Source organism: Bidens hawaiensis, unplaced genomic scaffold (assembly GCF_021521415.1).
Source record: "Bidens hawaiensis isolate Kalapana, Puna unplaced genomic scaffold, B.hawaiensis_p1.1 tig00025981_1, whole genome shotgun sequence".
Lineage (NCBI taxonomy): Eukaryota > Viridiplantae > Streptophyta > Magnoliopsida > Asterales > Asteraceae > Bidens > Bidens hawaiensis.
The window spans coordinates 125679-147645 of NW_027494176.1; the positions used below are offsets into that span (position 1 = coordinate 125679).

The 21967-nt window shown below is 34.4% G+C and overlaps 1 pseudogene; it reads left to right on the forward strand.

Annotated features, from left to right (window-relative positions):
* Positions 1–9102: 9102 nt before the first annotated feature.
* LOC143572640 (putative boron transporter 7) lies at positions 9103–11761 on the forward strand (annotated as a pseudogene).
* The last annotated feature ends 10206 nt before the right edge of the window (positions 11762–21967 follow it).

The window sequence follows — 21967 nt, forward strand, 5'->3', positions numbered from 1 at the left end:
AGATGTTGTACAATTCTTGCAACACCTAACAAATAGTGGGATAATAAACCCCCCCATAACTTAGTTTTTGCGGTTTTGAAAACATCAAGATACTCCAAGAAATAACCGACATTGACCCAAACACGGTTGGGAAGCAAATCGGCCTCACACCGATCAACAAGAGTGTTATGAAAACTTTGTAATGTTTCTCGTTGGGCAAAAGCACACTTGAGAATATGACAAGTTGATTTCCAACGGGTTGGAACGTCCCAATTCGGCCCCAAATATTTTATTCAACCGATTTGCAATAGTTTTTATATTCAAGATGACTTCTTTTACCACTTTTGAAAACATCTTGTAACATAAATCTAAAGCAAGTCAAACCGAGTCTCATGTTTTCAATGCCGAGACCTTGTTGAACAACCAAATTGATAATATGTGCAACACATCGAACATGAAAAAAATTCCCGTAACAAGGTGATAAATATTTTATGATAAATTTTTCTACCGCCTTTGTATTGTTTGTTGCGTTATCAAACGGCATCGAAAATATTTTGTTTTCAACTTATAAGTCGTTATTACCTCATCTACAATTTCAACAATTTATTGGCGGTATGTGGGTACGGGAAGTTTTCAAAAGCGATAGTGTGTTTCATCAATTGCTAAGACACCGGATCAACCCAATAAGCGGTGACACAAATGTAGGATTCCGGTAACTTGTGTGGTGCCGACCAAACATCACTAGTTAAACTCACACTCGCTTGTAAAGTTTGAAAAAGGTCGACTAAATAATTCTTTGCACACTCCCACAATTTGATACAATGACGACTAAGGGTAGTACGACTTACATGTGTGTATCACGGTTGTAGAGTTTCTCGAATCATGGCCGTCAACTCGGGGTTGTCAAAGTGGTGAAACAGCAAACCTTGTTGAATAACGAACTTTGCCATTCTATCATGAACCCGGTTCATGTTGTAACGAAAGAGTGTACCATCTTGACCTAATTCGACTTGGTCCGTTGCGGGAACTTCTTTCAAGACCCTGCAAATTTTTTTGTCGATGTGTTTTTTTAAAGTCGAGTTAGAATCTTGCTTTAAGAAAGTGCCACAAAATTTGCAACGAGCCTTAACGTTACCATTGATCAACTCAACCAAATCTCAATTCTTCCATACATCTTCGTTGCGGGTATGCTTGAGGACCCGCATAACTTCGGGGTCTTCTTAAACACGAAGCGGGTCAATAAAAACGGATGTAGAAGCCTTCTTGTTAGGCTTGTTGGTGATTGCCATAGTAACAACTAAGAAGTGGTGGAAGTGAAAAAAAACGAAGGCGTAGGTTGGTCGGGGTTGTAACTAAGTGTAAACCGAGAAGTATTTTTAGTGTTTTTGAGTTTGGTGGTAAAACAATGGATAACAAATCAATTTATATGGTTCATGGACATAAAAAACCGGTTCCAACGGCTCTTTTTTGAGCTGCGGCATCATTTATTGTCCAATACCCGGCTGAATCGGTTATTCCGGGTAGGAACTGGAACCAGGTTGGAACCGGAACCAGGTAGACCAGGTACGACCCGATTTGGGAACTAATATGAGGAACCGGGTAGGACTTGGAACTGGTTCCGGGTCGGGTCCATCGGTGCGGGTCCGGAACCGGTTATTTTATGCACGTCTATATGGCACCACGAGTTTTATTTTTTTTCAAACTAGTAGGTTTTATCATTCAAACTAGTAGGTTTTATCAAATGAGAGTGGGTTTTAGGTGACTGACAAAAGTGTTAATGAGTTTTAGGTGTTCCTTTATCTGAGATTGAGGAACTGATCTAATGGCACGCCAAGTCGCCAGTGACGTGTAAGTTAGAGATGACTGGATCCGCAATCTGAGATGGAGGGATCCAAGATTCATCCCTTGCGTCACATGAGAGCTTAACATGAAATCTTCCATCTGAGATGAACGGATTGAACTTCATATTTTTCTTTTAAGTAAAGGTACGTAGAGTAAAAAAAACATATGAAATGTTATAGGGGTAACTTGAAATGAGTGAAACCCTCCATATGAGATGGAGGGATTGAAGTGCATATTTATAACATAGTAACAAGATAAAGATGATGATGTTCTTCAAACGGTTCTTTGCTTGAAGTACGGTAACTTCAAATTCTAGCATGTTTTTAGAACGCAAAAGTCCAGGAATAATGGCTATAACACGATCACACATGAGCTAATCTATCCAACCTAGAAATTTTTGACACATGGAACCCTGTAAGGTATATTAAATTTAAAAAATGACAAATGAATTAACAAGGAAAATTAAGGTTCTTACAAAATGTGGACATTAATAGAATTTACGTTCAGGGTTGCGATCGGTACAGGATGGGCAAACAACAACATAGTGACCACAAGTGCAAATCGCCATTAAGAATTTATGATGTAAGGTTGTATACTATCAATTAAAAACTTAGACATATGTATACCTTAAAGACTCACACCATGCTGCTTTATAGAATCTCTCGTATCTGTTCTTCAAAAAAGTGTGTACGCCATGTGACCAAGACCACACCCGTGAGCGTGCCAAAACTGAAAATTTGGAGTTCAATCCTTCCATCTCATATGGAGGGTTCTACTTATTTTCAAGTTACCCCTACGGCATTTCATATTTTTTTAATTATACGTATGTTTGCTAAAAAATGAAATATGGAGTTCAATCCCTCTATCTCAGATGAAGGATTTCATGTTAAGTTGTCATGTGGGGCAAGGGAGGAATCTTGGATTCCTCCATCTCAGATTAGGGCCGTTCAAACAGCTCGCCGCTCGCTCATAAATTGATCAAAAAATGCTCGCTCGTTTTTATGCTCGATTGAAAACGAACCGCTCTGCTCGGGTCGGTTTGTAAACGAGCCAAGCAACGAGCAAAGGTCTGCTCGGTTCGGTTCGGCTCGAATATTTTTAATATATTTTATATATAATTATATATGAACAAATATATAAATATATAGACAAAACACATAAATATAAGCTTACAATTATTTTTACCCCTTAAAATTTTTTATATTCCGTCAATTTTATAGTTTTATTTGTTCGATTCAAGTTTTTGGAATACTAGAAGTATGTTTAAATGATCATTATATCTCACTTCAAACTTCTTTTTTAATAAAATTTAACAATATATTACATGTTTGTCTAGAAACTAGTAATTTATTTATAAAATATATTATTTACAACCTTCAAATTTGTTATTTATTGAAAATTTTAAAGTGAAAAAGAAATAAATAATGCTCGAAATCGCTCGACGTTCGTTCGAAAAATGCTCGATTCGATTTTGGCTCGTTTCGGTTTTCGCTCGGTTCGAATTTTGGCTCGTTTCGGTTTTCGCTCGGTTGTAAATGAGCTAAGCAACGAGCAAGCCTTCGCTCGGTTCGGTTCGGCTCGTGAACAGCCCTATCTCAGACGGTGGATCTAGTTATCTGACAAGAGTGAGTTCTAGATGTCTGACAAGAGTGCTAAAGGTTTAAATGGTTTTGAGGAAAGAGTTGCGTGTCGGAGAGGCAAGAGTTGAGGGTATTGAGATGATTGATGCCAATTATTTAAATGGTTTTGAGGTAATAGATGGTTTAAGTAATACGACAGTGTGAGATCGGTGTGGATATGTGTACTTGAGAGGAGTACACATCCCTCCCTAAAAGGTTTTAATAAATTTACATAGGTCTACCGTTTCTTTTTAACTTATATTATTTCTTGTGCCTAGATTGTTAACATTGATCATTAACCATGTTAAAATTGGTATAGTTGAACTAAAATCACCGTTAACAGTTAATAATAGTTGCTAGGTGATTTGTGTAATCGGTGCATTTTATACACACGGTATTGCATATTAATATGATGCACTGATTTTCCTAAAATATGTATAGCTACTTTTTGGTTTTTTAACTTAAGGTTTAGAAACGAAAATTCACTGAAACAGCTAACCAAATAAAACAAGAAACTTATATTGTGAGCTATTTATTTTCTTAGAATTGTTCACTACATCAATTTATTTAATGGTAAAATCAATGATGACGTGAAATAAAACAAGAAACTTATATTGTGTACGTCAAATCAATCTAGGAGAAATTGGTTGAGCTAACAACCAAGAAAACAAAAGAAATAAGTGAAGGCTCGGTGATGGTTCACATGATAGGGAAAAATCAAGAAAGTCAACAAGTGGCCGGCCCACGAAGAGATGGAAAAATCATATTCATTAAGCAAGGCACGTGATACACGAGTATTGAGTTTTTTTCCTCGCATTTATTGCTTTTCCTTTGCTTATTTACTCGTTCAACTTTAGTTTTGTGAAGAAACTTGAGGCTATTTGGTAGTCTGTTAATACTTAAATTGGTAATTGCTTTAATATTATCTTGATTATGTTATTAGTCGATGTATATTGAATAAGTCAACATTGTTAGACTCGTTTGTTGCGGTTAATAACCATTCAAACTATTTAGCTGTTCATATCTATGTGAATTATGAACTGTTAGTTATTAAATTTCGCAAAGTATTTCATGAACTTAAAAACAACTGCGATCATCCTTTTAGTTGTTTACAAATCAAGTTCACTATTAATTATGCTTTTTTAATCAATCAATCAATTCTCACAATATCAAGTTTAATTAAATTAGATATATTTTGTTTAGACGATTGCAAAATGTGCAGACCACACGGGTGTCCACTGCAAATTTGCCACCACATAGCGTAATCCAACAAAATGGTGTCGACTACACGGGTGTTAGAGATGATGATTTTTTTAACTGAAATAAATATCACGTAAATTGATCGTTATCATTTTTCGAAGAAACGCAATTACTTGTGCAAAATTATTTTTAGAAATAACTTTTTTTTATATTAGGAGAATAAGCATTTAAGTATGATCATGTGAAGGAAAAAATGATTGAATAAGGGTTGTCGATTTATGACACGGACGCTTTAACCTGCCACGACATGATACGGGTTTTAACAGATTTGTGTTTGAGCTTAAAAGGTTTCGTGCCTTAAATATGTCGACATGTTTAAGACATGTTTAAATTCATGTCCTAACAGGTTAAAGACCTATTAATCTGTTAGTAAAATGTGTAGATTTTTATTTTTAAATATATATATATATATACACACACTCCTAAATACTTAAACCTAAAGTCGTACTTATAAACGACATTTCACTAATGTCCCTCATACCCGATATTAAGTTTTTTATGGATGTTATAGATTTGTAGTCTTTTGTTTCAAGTATTTTATGGATTTGTGGTTATTTGTTTCAAATATTTTATGGATTATCTAGTAACTAAGACTTTTATGTTTGTTTTGAAAATTTTAATTTCGTTACACATGTATTATTCACTGTGTCTTTTAACAGGCCTTAACATGTTAACTTGTCACTAAACAATTTGTGCTCGTGTTTAACACCCCAGGTCATCATGTCTTATCGTGCGGTGTCCGATATGTTATTATTGGACCTGGATTGAATGAGTGAAATTTATTGAAAAGTCTGTTTGTTCAAATTAAGTTAGTTAGACCCTTTTTAATTAAATTTAGTAGGTCATATAGCTAACTTGTAGTCTACATTAATTGATATAGTTCTTTTTAGAGCAATGAATTTCTTGTATATGCTACTGTATTCGTTAAATTTGTGGAGCCACGATGTCCCACTCTGGTTAAATTATGCTGTCTTTACCGGGTCCACGTTGGCTTTAGAGTTTGGATTGGGCGTTCCTCCGGGAAACCATACCGACGACTGCCACTTGACAGTCAGTGTGTGTCATTACAAGAGCATAACTCTCTTGCATAACACACGGTGAGACGAATACCCGGGTGGGCTCGGGGTTCGAACTGACAATATTTGCACAAGGCATAGCTCAAATCTTTCATTGTCAATATTCACCCAAAAATAACATAAGTAGGATTCGATCTTGAGTCTCCATTGAAACACCAAATCCTCCATTGAAGCACCAAATCCTCTTATCACTATGCCACAGATAAGGGATATTAATTAGTTGATATAGTTAATTTTCACTTTTGGTGTCTATACATGTACATTTTCCACATTTTGTCTATATATACTTGGTTTATATGGCACCACGAATAAAGAATGTCAAGATCAAACTGTGATGGCAAATAAAATAGGTGAACGCTATGATTATCGGGTGTCCCCACCAATGACAAAGATGTTTATATCATTTGTTATTAAAGCATTTACAACGATAAACTTATAATATAAATTGTTAATTCTAATTATTTCTTAAAACCTCATATTTTTTCACAACAATAAACTTTCATAAAACTTATTAATAAAATCTTAAAACTATATATATATATAATATGTATATATACGTGTACTTGTTTTCATCCCCCGTATTACGGAGATTGTTTTATATTATTCGATCTAATATTTAAATATTTATTTGGATTTTTATTTTTATTTATTATAAGAAATTTAATAATATACTTTGGGTTTTTTGGATGAAAGAGTTTCACAAATAAATAAGTTGTTATAACCTGGTTTAAAAGCTATGAGTTTGGTGAGACACTGAGACCCATGACCTGCTTATTTTTTTTATACTATAAAATTATTTTTTAATTATAAATAATATTTTCTTTAATTGGATATTAATTTTGTGAGACCCATACCCGTGAATTCGGGTCAAATGCATAAGAAACCTCAATTAAAAATAAAACAGTCTAATAGTTTAAGAGAATGTAATGGTGTTTCGTTTATATATATTTAAGATGTGAGAGAAGAAGAGAGAAAGTGAGACCACAATGTTGCTCCTCAAGTTTGTAGACAAGGACTTCACTTCACAACCACAACAACGAAGTTTGTCAAACCTTTGTCTATATGATATTGTGATGTCACATAAATCCAAACTTTGGAATATGAAGCTTGTTGTGAATGCTCTAAACTTATGACAATTCTGTTAATATTTAAATAAGAAAAAAAATCCTTTAAACTTTTGAAACAAATTGTTGATAATTTCGTATACAACGTGAAGCAATTTTTTATTACTTTTAAGTGTGAGGGCAATCAAATTGATTGATTAACTTGATTTTTGAGTAAATCATAAACTATAAGGTTCTTGATTGAATTGGAAGTACGCTATCGACCCATTGCGTGTTTTCATGCTTTTAGGCTATACGAAGTGGTCCCGGATTCCATTTCCCTCAATTTTTTTTCTAAAAACGGAGAGGACCGGGGGGGGGGGGGGGTCGTGGGTTTCTCGGATCCATTTTCTCCCACTTTCTCCAAACTTCTACAACTTTCTACTTTCCCCCCCCCCCCACCACCAAATTTTTTCACATAAACCGATGAGTACTTCATTGATTTCGATGAAACATCATTCAGGAGAAAGCGGAGGAAGGTGTTTCCACCCGATCCTGTTTTTCCCACCACCCCCCTACGGCTCCCACTCTGTGTGTTCTTGTGGTTAAAACCAACTTAGAACACTTCTAAATTGCACAAATATATATATATGCAATTATTTGAATCAAAATTGATTGGGGTATGACGGATATAGGTTGAAGTTTTTTTGATGGAACACATTAACACAAATGGGTGAAAATGCAATGGAATGTGAACATAATGATGTTTAAACATTAGGGAACTTCTTTTGTAGGCAATCCAACTATTACATGAACATAATTAGGTGTTTTGATTAAATTACTCTAACTAAGAACTATATGAATTTTGAATGACTTCATATTAAATTATTTAATTTTATTGAAAGTGTCTTGTGATAATTCTTCTTCTTCTCTTTCTTATTTTTATTATTATTATTATTATTTATTTATTTTTTGTAATCGAACAAACACATAAATATGTTAATGAGAAAAAGGTTTGTAAATATTTAATGAGTAAAATGTAACCAAACGTAATGAATTACAACTTGGAGATGGATTTTGATGGAATACGTTTAAAAGTCAGTTATATGACTCAACTACGTAAATGATAAACTCGAGTGTATTTGAAGGCATTTGAGTATGAACCGTTGTAATAAGGTATCAAATAATATATATAATCTTGGTGTATTAAATGTCGTCCCTTCTAGGTTAAAAGTTCGAGTGTCACTATGGATTGTCAAATCTTTTAATTTTACACTTATGATTTAAAAATGACTAAACACGAGAAATCTTGTTTATAATATTAACACGCTATTATCTTTTTTCTTTTTAATACACTTGGTTTCTTGTTGAAATCTTTTAGCAAGGTTCCACAGGTGCTCATAGTAATTTTTAGCCTCTAAGATCGAAAGCTTTGTTTTTAATACCTATAATTGCTTTTGCTATTAAAATGAGTTATAATACAACTTGTTTTCTGGTTACCTGTCGTATTTTATCGTTTGTCTTTGGTAAATATTCAAATACGACTCAATTTAGTTTATAAATTAAAGAGAATAAAAATATAATAATAAAATAAACTAGTTGTTTCTCATACTTTGCTTTTAGCCTTTATACGTGTAGTTTAATTATTATTAAGTTACTTTCATAATATTTAAACAAAACCATTACGGCATTCATCCATCGGGTCTGCACCGTCGAACGGCATCACGCACAACCATCGTCCTCCGGCAGGCAAATGCATGCCTGATCATATCGTATCATATCATAGCGTATTAATTTTGTCGACGTAAATATCTCCGGTAAACATCCGGCCTGTTAACTTATTGTTATTAATTCATTCATACGCACATGAATGCCTCATGCATGTATCTATATCTATATTCAGATGGATGTTTTGTTCTAAACTTGCATGTTTTGTTTGTACGTATATGCATGTCCATGCAGATGCATATATAACAAACATTAATTAATTAATTAGCTTGCTAGGGTTCTAATGTTAGCAGCTAGGGCAATTTAGCCATCGAAAACATTTTGGGAATAAGATGGTCAAATGGACGTACATTATAGCAGAGTTTCTATCAATAAAAATTTATGTTGTATAACTTTATAGTTTTAAAATGCTTCTCATTCTTGTTATATATAACTAATTTAGCAATTAATTAGCAGTGTTAGTGTTATAATTAATAACTAAGGTCTAATGTTTAATCTGCTCTTCTCATATTATAGTGGTAGAGTTGCTTCCTTGATCATATATATATATGTCCAATGGATACCCCTAAAATCCCTTTTAGTGGGATTAAGAAAGATGTTCAAGGAAGATTGCAGTGTTACAAGCAAGATTGGGTTGGGGCACTCGGTTCAGGCGCCAGGTATCTCGTTTTCATGCAGATTAGTATTTGGATATCATGCAGATTAACAAGTTAATAATAATCTTTTCTAGGATATTAGCTCCAACAGCATACATCTTCTTTGCATCTGCCCTTCCGGTAATTGCATTCGGTGAGCAGCTAAATAAGGAAACGGGTACTGCATATAAGATATATTTGTGTAATATGTTATTAATACAACATTATGCTTCTTTGTCTCAAAAGATTTTTTTTTTGTTTTTGTTTCTGAGGACAGATGATATCTTGAGTGCAGTAGAAACTCTCACTTCTACTGCGATATGTGGAATTATTCATTCAGTTTTCGGTGGACAGCCGCTTTTGATATTAGGTGTTGCGGAACCTACTGTAATAATGTACAGTTACTTGTATAGTTTTGCCAAAGAACGACCCGAGTTGGGGAAAGATCTGTTTCTAGCTTGGGCTGGATGGTATGCTCTTATTCAGCCTTGTTTTTAATGTATAAAGTTTGATTAGTTAATTAGTTATCTATATATTACCTTTCATTTATACGATAATACATATTGTTGTTGTAATTAGGGTCTGTGTTTGGACCTCTGTGATGTTATGTGTTCTTGCAATACTCAATGCTTGCGCGCTCATCACAAGATTCACAAGGATTGCTGGAGAATTATTTGGCATGTTGATTTCTTTATGCAAGAAGCTGTTAAGGTATGCAAATCACTTGTTACTATATATTTTGTCTTTACTTTAGGAATATATGTTTAACTATGTTTATATATATATTTTAGGGAGTACTAAGTGAGTTTCATGTACCAAAAGGAGAAGATGATACAAAAGAAGAGTACCAATTTCATTGGTTATATACAAATGGCTTACTTGCAATTATTTTGGCCTTTGGTACCCTCATGACTTCCATGAAGAGTAGAGATGCCAGATCTTGGTCTTACGGTGTAGGTAATATATACCAAGGCATGCACGTAGTGTTTGAATTGAAGCGATTATATTTGATATTTGATATATTTTTCTTTTCTACCATGTTGACAAGAACAGGGTGGATGCGCGGTCTAATAGCAGAATACGGGGTTCCACTTATGTTCTTGGTGTGGACTGCAATATCTTACGCAAAGCATCGAGAAGTTCCTCGTGATGTTCCTAGACGGCTATTCTGTCCCCTTCCTTGGGACGCCGGGCCTTTATCTCATTGGACAGTTATCAAAGTATAAGTGTTATAAAGATATTATTATTAGTTTGAATTAATGAAGTAGTTTTCTGAATTAGATTAATGTTATTGCAGGTAATGGGGAAGGTTCCAATGGTTCATATTTTCACTGCATTAATACCGGCTCTGATGATAGCCGCCTTGTACTTTTTCGACCATAGTGTAGCTGCACAAATGGCACAACCGAAAGAATTTAATTTAAAAAATCCATCTGCTTATCATTATGATTTACTCTTGCTTGGATTCATGGTAACTATTAAGTTGTGTCTTGTATATCGTCGTTTACATTTCAACGGTTTTCATTGATCTTGTGATCGGATGTTTCTTAGACTTTGATTTGCGGTCTGGTTGGAGTCCCTCCATCAAATGGCGTCCTACCACAATCACCCATGCATACCAGGAGTCTCGCAATTCTTGAGAGACAGGTTTGATATGCACCTTGAAATAACACTCTCGAAAAAAAGTATATATTTTTTTCATTCAACAAATGTCATGACTAGTGTTTTCAGATAATGCGGAAGAAGATGGCAAAGTGTGCAAAGGAAGGCATTAAGATGGAAGCAAGCAAATCCGAAATCTATGGAAAGATGCATGCTGCTTTTGTTGATATGGATCCTCATAAAACAGTATGAATCATCATTCGCATATTTTGTTTAATTAATAAACTTACATATTGCATAAACGATGTCAATTTATTTTCAGAGTCCTGTAGACAAGGAGTTAGAAGACTTGAAGGAAGTTGTTTTGGATAATGAAGACGGAGAAACCAGGGTCAAGTTTGACCCGGATGTACATATTGAGGATCATATACCGGTTCGGGTCAATGAGCAAAGAGTAACAAATCTACTGCAGTCCATATTAGTGGGCTCTGCAGTCTTTGCTCTGCCTGTTATTAGAAATATACCTACATCTGTTCTATGGGGATATTTCGCTTACATGTCGATAGATAGCCTTCCCGGTAATCAATTTTGGGAAAGATTCTTGCTCCTTTTTATCCCTTCGGGCAGGCGTTTCAAGTAAGTCAAACAACATAAATCCTCAAAAATAATTTGACTTCATTATTCATTCAGATTTAACTTTTCTGTGGTAAATATGGGACAGGCTCTTAGAAGGGCCTCATGCTTCTTATGTGGAATCGGTACCGTTCAAATACATAATGACGTTTACACTATTCCAGATTCTATTTTTCTTGCTTTGCTATGGAATCACATGGATACCGATAGGTGGTATATTGTTTCCCTTACCGTTCTTCTTGCTAATACCCATACGAGAGCATGTTCTCCCGAAAGTGTTCCCTCGTGAACATCTTCAGGAACTAGACGCATCTGCATATGAAGAATTCAGGTGTTTTGTTTAGTTGAGTCTCAGGTCTAGTTTTTATTACCTGTTTAATTTAGTTAATATTTAATTGACTGTTTTTAGCACATCAAGGATCAACAAGCTGCATTTTTTCACAAAGTAGGTTGTGTTGTCAAATACTAAGACCCTTTGTAAACAGATCAGCAGGTTGATCTAATGTATGTATTTTTTCCACTTTAAATACTCCAGCCACAACCTTTTCTCTTATGAAATTCAGATCAATCTCAAAGTGTTTCTTCTGGTCATGAAACACCGGATTAGCAGATATGAGAACAACTTTATTATCACAAAACAGGGGCATGGGTAATTGACATTTAATTTTTAGATCAGCCAAGAGTTTGATCAGCCATGTTACCTCACATCCTGCTACTCCCATGGCTCTATATTCAGCATCAGCTGATGAGCGAGACACAGTAGGTAGTTTCTTGCTCCTCCATGAAACGAGGGAATTCACGAGGTACACACAATACCCAGAGATACACCTTCGGGTTGCCAAGCATTTGCCCCAGTCAGAGTCCGAATAGGCTGACAAATTGAAATTGTTGCTTTTACTAAATAAGCATCCTTTCCCTGGTGACCCTTTTAGATATTTTAGTAACCTCATGGCAATTTCAAGATGAGAGTCCAATGGTTTATGCATGAATTGACTTAGACAACCAATAGTATATGAAATGTCGGGTCTAGTTAGAGTGAGGTAAATTAATTTTCCAATCAGCTTTTGGTAGCTAGTAATATTAGACAATTCAAAATCCTCTTTGTAGGAATTTTGTTTGTTTGTTACTATTACCTTTTGCTCGATTGGGTTACCAACAGATTTTTATGCCAGCTTTCCAAATTCACTTAAAAGATCTAGACAACATTTTCTTTGAGATAAAACCAACCCTTTATCTGTTTTTAAAACTTCAATACCCAAGAAGTACTTAAGTTCACCTAAATCTTTTATCATGAATTTTGACATTAGGCAAGACTTAACATTGTCAAGCATGGAATCATTGTTTCCAGTTAGTATTATGTCATCAACATAGACAAGTAAAGCACATATTGAGTCTTTGTCAGTTTTTACAAATAAGGAGTAGTCGGTTTTACTTTGTTTGAAACCGATTTCAGTAAGAGTTGTGGTAAGTTTCTCATTCCATTGTCTGGGTGCTTGTTTTAGCCCATAAAATGATTTTTTAGCTTACACACTTTGGTTTCATTTTTATTAAAATACCCTTCAGGCAGTGTCATATATACATCCTCATTGACGGACCCATACAGGAATGCATTGTTGACATCTAGCTGATATAGGGACAAATTATTTTGGACAGCAATACTGATCACACATCTTATTGTAGCCATTTTCACAACAGGGGAGAACGTCTCATCAAAGTCCAGGCCTTCTCTTTGACTGTAACCTTTGGCAACAAGCCTGGCCTTATAACGTTCTATTTCCCCGTTGGATTTGTATTTATTTTGTATATCCATTTGCAACCTATGGGTTTTCTGTTTTTTGGCAGTTCAGTGAGAACCCATGTGTCGTTTTTTAGAAGGGCCTCCATTTCCATATTCATGGTAGTGACCCAATTTGAGTCTTGTGAAGCCGTTTTATAAGTTTTCGGTTCAATACTTTTGTTAAGACTTGAAACGAAACAAAATTATCAAGTTTTTGAAGCACATTTGTTTTTCTAGTAGATCTCCTTGGGGCTGTTGTGTTTTGTTGATTTGGTCCTAGCACACCCTCAGAGTCAGTTAATTCATTCCTAGGAGTTTCAGTAGTTTCTGCCATCCAGGTATCTCTATTCTGAGTTAGAGGTTCCGAGTCATTGACAGTGTCAAATGTTTGACTTTTGTCGGTTGCGGGTTTACCGCCATGCCTCTCGGATCCACCTGTCTCAGTTTGCGATTCCGAGTTGTTGACACTGTCAAATGCTTGACTTATGTCGGCTGCGGGTTCACCGTCATGCCGCTCAGATCCATCTATCTCAGATTGAGTATCTGGTTGCTGAACTTCACTGTTATGCCCCTCATGAGTATTTGACACATTTAGCACATCATCGGGTGTGGGTGTCTTGCTTTGCATATTTTTTACAAGTAATTCATCAAAAAGTTTTAGTCCTTCAATAAAGTCAGAGGATGGTTTTTGTTTGAAAGGGAAAATATCTTCGTAAAATTTTACATCTCTAGAAAAAAACGAAGTTCTTTTTTCTAGATCCCACATTTTATATCCCTTCTTTTCAACAGAATAACCAATAAAAACACATTTGATAGATCTATAATCAAATTTATTTAAAGCATTTAAATTAGCGCAAAAAGCAAGACACCCGAAGCTTCTAAGATGTAATAAAGAAGGTTTTCTTTTAAATAACAACTCATAAGGAGATTTACCAGCAAGGACAGAAGAAGGAATCCTATTGATGAGGTAAGTAGCAGTAACACACATTCATTCCACATATTGAGGGGAAGGTTGCCCTGAACATGAGAGATCTAGCAGCATTAAGTAAATGCCTATGTTTTCGCTCAACAATGTCGTTTTGTTGAGGTGTGTAAGCACACGAGGTTTGATGTATCACCTCATTTTGTTCAAAAAAATGTTCCACTTGTTTGTTGACAAACTCAGTCCCATTATCAGACCGACAAATTTTTATTTTTTTGTCAAAATGAGTTTCAATTAGTTTGAAGAAAATTATGATTTTTTGAAAGACTTCATCCTTAGATTTTAGAAGGTAAACCCATACAGCCCGAGAATGGTCATCAACAATGTTTAAAAGTATTTGTAACCTTCTCTGCTTGTCACCCTAAATGGTCCCCATAGATCCATGTGAACAAGTTCACCTAGATCATTTGATTTGTGGTCACTTAAAGTGAATACATTTCTGGTTTGTTTAGCTTGATGACACACATCACATGGGTATGTAGATTTAATGGTATTTAGAGGAAGAACATCTTTTAGGACATGTAGAACATTTTCAGCGGGGTGACCCAACCTGTTATGCCACAATTTTGTAGATAGAGCAGCAGAGTTTGCAAAAACAGAACCATCTAAGGACTCACCCTTGTTAAAAGTGTTGACAAGTACAAACCCTCGACTTCTGGCGCATAGAGTCCTGAATATAACAGTTATCTTCAGTAAACAGGCTATAAACTTTATTGTCTTTAGCCATTTTATTAACAGAAAGGAGATTAGCGGTATATTCAGGGATAAACAACACATCTTTAAGAGTAACATGATCAGATATTTTTAGGTTGCCAATTTTAGTTATGAGAGCCTTAGTTCCATTCGGATGAGAAACAGTGAGATTAAGGTCAGAAACATCGGTACAATTAACAAGGTCCTTTTCATACGTAACCATGTGTTGGTTAGCCCCGGAATCAATGACCCAGTGTTTAGAGAAGTCCATGTTTTTAAAGCTATTTAGACATAAAAAAGTGTTCCAACCAATAGAGAAAAATAGCTTGCCTGACATATTAGAGGTTAGACCCTCACTTCCGGACTTTTCACATATCAAGGACATGATCTTGTTAACCTGCTCATGTGTAAACGGAAAATGGTTTGTTTGGGAAACATTAGCCATCTTAGGTTTATCTTGATCATTAGATTGTTGGGCTCTTTGAATATTGGTCTTCTTTTTATAATTGGGAGGGTACCCAACAATTTCAAAGCATTTATCAATGGTGTGACCAGTAAGATTGCAGTGTGAGCATTTTAGAGGTTCCCTTTTGTTAAACCTTTTTTTTAGGATCAGGGCCTCTAGAAGCAAAGGCAGTGGCATGAGTTTTTTCAGAATGGTTGAGAGATCTATGGGATTCTTCACTGGATATCAAGGCAAATGAATTTTTGACAGTAGGAAGGGGTTCTTTGTAAGAATTTGAGTTCTTAAAGGTTGGTAAACATCATCAAGCCCCATTAAAAATTTCATAAGTTTGATTCTTTGATTAAAGTTTGATAAATTAGTAGCATCATCACATGTGCACTTAGGAAGATCAATTAACTTATCATATTGCCTCCACATAAGTTTAATTTGTGATAATAGTCAGAGATGGATGAACCATTTTGACATGTGGAGTTAATTTGTCTGTGTAAGTTATAAATTATAGACCCATTTATCTTATTGTATGTTTCTTTTAACTCAGCCCAAACTTCAGAAGCAACTTTTGAAAATATTTGCCCAACATATAGTTCTTCACTTATAGAATTAAGAATCCATGACAAAACAACAGAGTTGCCTCGTTCCCATTGCATAGCAAGGGTAGGATTGTCAGTAGATTTGACACAAGTTCCATCAATGAATCCTGTTTTATTTTTGACAAGAAGAGCTAATTCCATTGAACTCGCCCATATGGAGTAATTTTCAGTCCCAATAAGTTTAAGATTTATTATAGATAAGTTATTGGTGTCAGAAGAGTGAAGATACGAAGGATCAGCAAAATCAAGGTTGCTCATTCTATCAACAGCCTTTGGAGACCCGTCCATAACAACAGAATATAGGTGAGCACAAACAGATAATTATGATATCACAGAAACCCTAGGATGCCTATATGCACACATTACAGGGGATGTCTCTCCCTGTTTTTTCCAGCCAATACGTTGGTCCCTCTAACCCAGCCACAAATGCCTAATGCAGATAAAAAAAAATAAAACAAGGGAAATTAGAAGGATCTCACAGAGATTGATGTCATGAAGAAGATGAGGCAAAAGACTTGTGTTCTCAAATTTTGAATACAGGATCAAGAGTTTAGACTTGGGTGATTAAATCCCAGGTGAGATTTTCTTTTTTCCTTGAAGTAATTCTTTTTTTAGAGCAGAAGTCAATTTGCCAATACTACAGGCCACATGAATCTGAAAGGACAAACAAACCGAGAGCCAGATGAAAGTAATATGAATCAAACAAGAAGAATAAGGTTAAACTGAAAAAAGTTTCAATTAGGTTTCTTTTCTCCAAAAAAATTAGGGCTTGTAAATATCAAACGAATAATGATTGTCAAAGGATAGCCAGGACCAAGAGCACGAGGCTCTGATACCATGTAAAGAAATGGTTTCCTTTGACAAAACAAAATCGTTTATTGAATAAACACCTTACAAATACAAACTAGAATCAGAACATAACAGTGAAAATATGAAAGGTATTACACTAGTTGTCACACATTACTCTAGCTTCATGATGTGATGATGTTCAGACTGCAACCAACTGGATGCGGATGATCGAAGAGCAGCGGAGACGAACACAACAGCTTATGATGTAGTTGCAAGGGAGAAGGCAAAATATTTTTTTGTTCGTGCCTCTTGTCAAAAGGTGAGAAGACCTTTAAATACCCAAGCTGAAGTTGAAAAGTCCATGTAAACAGCCCTTGAAGTTTCCCAAAAATAATCAATCAATCCCTCACTACATACATGCCAAAAAGGGAGAAATAAAATTTATATTAGAATAAGTTTACCAAATATAAAAGAAATATAAAAAAGATAAATATATACCATTGAAATTGAATATTCTAACAAAACTCTTAAAAAAGATATAAGGTTCACATGAATGTTGAATGGTGTAATAAGGGTTCATATATCAAGTATCTTTTCAAATACATAAACAAAGGGCCCAATCAAGCGACTATGTATTTCGCTAACGGTGGAGAGGGTCAAAATAATGTAGACTAAACATTGATGAAATTAAAGAGTTCTATGACTGTCGATATCATGTGAGGCTTCGTGGCGTATTTTTGCTTACAATATACATTATAGAGTTCCAACGGTTATGAGACTACATTTTCACCTTCCTGGTAAGCAACAACTCATTTATGGTATAGGTGACGACATTGAAAATGTGTTGGAAAAAATAGACACTGTTTCATCTTCAATGTTCGAATTATGGATGTAATGTAACAAAAATGACTGTGCGGCACGTAAACTAACATACTCAGAATTCCCTACAAAATATGTCTAGCATCTAAGTCCAAGTGGATGGCAACGAAGAAAGTCGGGATTCTGTATTGGTAGAGTACACGCTATATCTCCTGCTCTTGGAGAAGCGTATTTTAAAGGGTACTTATAAACAGAGTGAAAGGTCCAAGGAGTATTGAAGAAATACATACTGTTAACGGTCAGCCATACAATACTTTCATAGATGCATGTTATGCCCTTGGATTACTTGATGATGACACATAATACATTGAGGGAATTGAAGAAGCAAGTCTATCAGGTTCATATGATTACCTACGATCATTGTGTCGCACCCCTATCTTAGGCCCGGGCGTGCGACGAACAATTGGTACCACATTTGTAAATAAATCAGAGTTAGCGGATTAGAGCATTCTCAATGGGTTCTTTATCTTCATCTTTAAAATTTAACTAAAAAACATGATTTCTTTTATTTATACATCATTTTCTAATAATCTCCCCAAACCCATTCTCCATTACCATCTCTATATTCTTTTGTCTTATTATCATTTTCAATATAAATTGATTTCTAATATATATTTATAGAAGAGTAGTTGGAAATGGAGTGTTGTGTCAAAAGGTGAGAAGACCTTTAAATACCCAAGCTGAAGTTGAAAAGTCCATGTAAACAGCCCTTGAAGTTTCCCAAAAATAATCAATCAATCCCTCCAGTTAAGGTCCACTACATACATGCCAAAAAGGGAGAAATCAAATTTATATTAGAATAAGTTTACCAAATATAAAGAAAATATAAAAAAGATAAATTTAAAAGAAATATAAAAAAGATAAATGTCTTTGGGCCTAAGGCTGTCGCGTATCGCGACCGGCCCAGATGACAGATTTTCTTTTTAGTCCTTTATGTTTGCAACTTGGCAATTTTAGTTCGAAGTTTTCATGATGTTACACATTGTTTGCTACAATGTTGTCTGCTGATAGTCTCTAGACCCGAACATGTATGGAATAGTGCATGGAAACTCATCCCGGAAGACATAATATATAAGCAACGCAAACTTTTAAAATCTCTAGGTATATTCTATGTCTTAAATAATATTAAATGTTAAATTTTAAACTTACTAATTAAAAGTCTAGTTTGTTTAAAACTTCTACAGGGTTGCAACTGACTGAAGAACAAACAAAGAACCTTACCTTACTTGAAATCCAGAAAATACTACAACAAAACAACACTAGCTTAACTAGGTATGAGACGATGCATTTTTCCAATGAAGAATCCTGATCTATTATCAATAATAGGTTGATCCTTGACGAACAGATACGACCAAGAATTTGAAAGAAAAGAATTTCAAAATCTCTTCGCTACGATCACCTCAGAACATAACGAAATTTTTCACACAACAAAAATTTCTAAAGACTAACGGTGGCGTTTTTTTGTTTATGGTTATGGTGGAAAAGGAAAAAAGTACTTATGAAAGACATTAACTTCAACAATACGATCAGAAGATGATATTGTTTTGAATGTTGTCTAAAGCGGAATTGCATCATTATTCCACTTAACCTGAATAATGAACACATTCGAGATTTCACATTCCACTTAACCTGAATGAGGACTCCTCTTGTGTAATAGAACGAGGTTCGGATGAGGCGAAGCTATTACAAAAAAACAAAATTAATAATTTGGGATGAAGCCCCAATGACCCACAAACATGTGTTTCAAGTTCTAGAGTAAACATGCAAAGATGTGTTGCGATCTAAACTACTGTTCGGAGGAAAATTTGTTGTGTTTGGAGGCGACTTCAGACAAATTATGCCAGTAATTCAAAAAGGAAGCAGACAACAAATAGTAATGGCATCTCTATGTTCTTCATACTTTTGGAATGAATGTTGTGTCCTTAGATTAACAAGGAACTTAAAGTTAACAATTGGTCAACCATCTCCTGATATAAAGGAAACAAAAAAGTTTGCACAATGGTGCTAGACATCGGAGGAGGTAAAGTTGGTGGTCCTAATGACGGTACTATAAAAATAGAGATACTAACTGATTTACTTATCGAAAAATGTAATGCCCCTATCACAAAGCTAATTAAGTTTGTGTATCCAGACATTTTAAACAAGGAGCCCTAATTACTTTCAACAGAGGGCATTACTTACACCAACAAATGAGGTCGTACATGAAATAAACGACCGTCTAATCGAAAGCTTCCAAGGTGAACCGGTTGAGTACTTAAGCTCAGATTCAGATTCTGTATCGAAGTATGACTATATAAACGAAAATGTTGTCCAACATTATACTCTACTGAGCTATTAAACGGTATAAAAATAGCTGGACTACCAAACCATCGCCTTATACTAAAAGTGAGAGTGTCGGTTATGCTTTTAAAAAATATTGATCAAAAGAAAGGCTTATGCAATGGCACTAGGCTTCAGGTTATTTCTTTAGGTACCCGTGTAATTCAAGTGAAAATTCTTTCAGGAAATATCTATACCTAGAATCGCTTTAACACCTTTGACAAGAACATAGCATTCAAATTTACAAGACGATAATATCCCTTATTAGTTTGTTTCGCTATAACTATAAACAAAAACCACAGACAGTCATTAAATAGGGTTGGTTTGTACCTAAAGAACGATGTCTTCTCACATGGACAACTATAAGTCGCCTTATCAAGAGTTACAAGCAAAAAGGGTCTGCAGATACTTATTCTAGACAAATATAGAAAACAAACTAACAACACAAAAAATGCTGTCTTCAAAGAGATCTTTTCTTACTTGAACTAAATGTAAATGTAATTTTGATTTCTGGTTTTCATAAACTATTTTGAATTCATACTGTGATGTTATTGATTGATTTCTACACTAAACTCCACACTATTATGTACATTAAAAAAAATTAAACAACCCGTGTAACGCACGGGCTAAAAGCTAGTTTTGTTATAATTTCCTATATCATTTTTATATATCTGAAAAGGTAGTAGAAGTAAAACTATATAATATAGAGATGATTAATGTGTATTTTATACATATTTTGAGTTGTGAATTATTTATGCTTAAGTATTAAGTATGTAAAATTATCATGTATAATATATTAGTAGTGTTTTATTATAAAACAACTTACTCGTTATGTGAAGCTCTTCTCTTGCATCTAGTATTCCGACTTTCGAGACCTAAAAGCCTCAGAACGCCTCACGCTTTTAATATCATGGTCTTGATTCGGGTAGTTTGAACTTATAAGTACCATATGTAGTCCGTATGTCTTAGTATATAATTTGTTTAGCAAAAAAATATACCATTTAATGCAAATTTTAGCCCAACCTAGTCTGACACTAGCCAATATAACTTGACTCCAACCAATATATTCTATTTTCCCTCATTGACTAAGGATCCTGGATTTAATACGAGTTATAATTATCTATAAACTAGTACACACCATGGAGAAAGTTCTCAATTAGAACATATCATGGAGCAAGTTCTCAACGACACATGGTTTTTTTCTTTATGAGGGACAGAAAAACCTTTAGACTGAACGTGGAGCAAGTTCTCAATAACATTCATTTCAAATTTAAACGTTTTATTCATATGCTTGGACTAGAATAAAAATATAATAAATAACGTTCAAATCGGTCATTGGTTTGATTTCACCATTAATTTTTTTCATTTACTTTTGGCCGGTCGTTTACACTTTTCAAATGTTCGTTTCAGTTTTCGACGACAAAAACCGGTTAATAACGATTTAACCCACGGTTTAATTTAAAAACCATCAAAATCAAACCAGATCGCAAATGCCTCTACGTAAAATGTTATTTTTTTTTAAATTTAAAAAACTATAACAATATGATAGTCAAATTAAAGAGAAAAACATGCTCGTTTTTATTGTGTAATTTCTTTAAAAAAATATTAGCGCATGAAAAAGTTATTAATGTTTAAAAATCACGAGGGAAGTTGAGTTAAAAATGAAAATAAAAGTCACAAAAGAGTGAAAGATCAAGGATCATAGTTGTAACAAATTTTAAAATTTACAAAAATTAAGTAAAGTGAAGGGGTTAATGTTGTAAATATTACTTAAGTAACCGCATTTAACTTTTTAGTGGACAAGTTTGCCCATGCTCTAGATGTATTAAAGGTTGTACCATATCTTGAATAATTTATAAATCCCTTAAATCTAAAGTGTCTTAATTTGCTCTTCTTTCATACATTATATATAGTATAGATAAATATTGATGGTTAGTATCTATATACCAGCATACACAACTAAAAAAAAATAAATTAAATAATGATGATTAGGGTTGTGCATCAATCATATTATCTATATAGATAAATATCAAATTTTGGTGTCATAACTTCTTT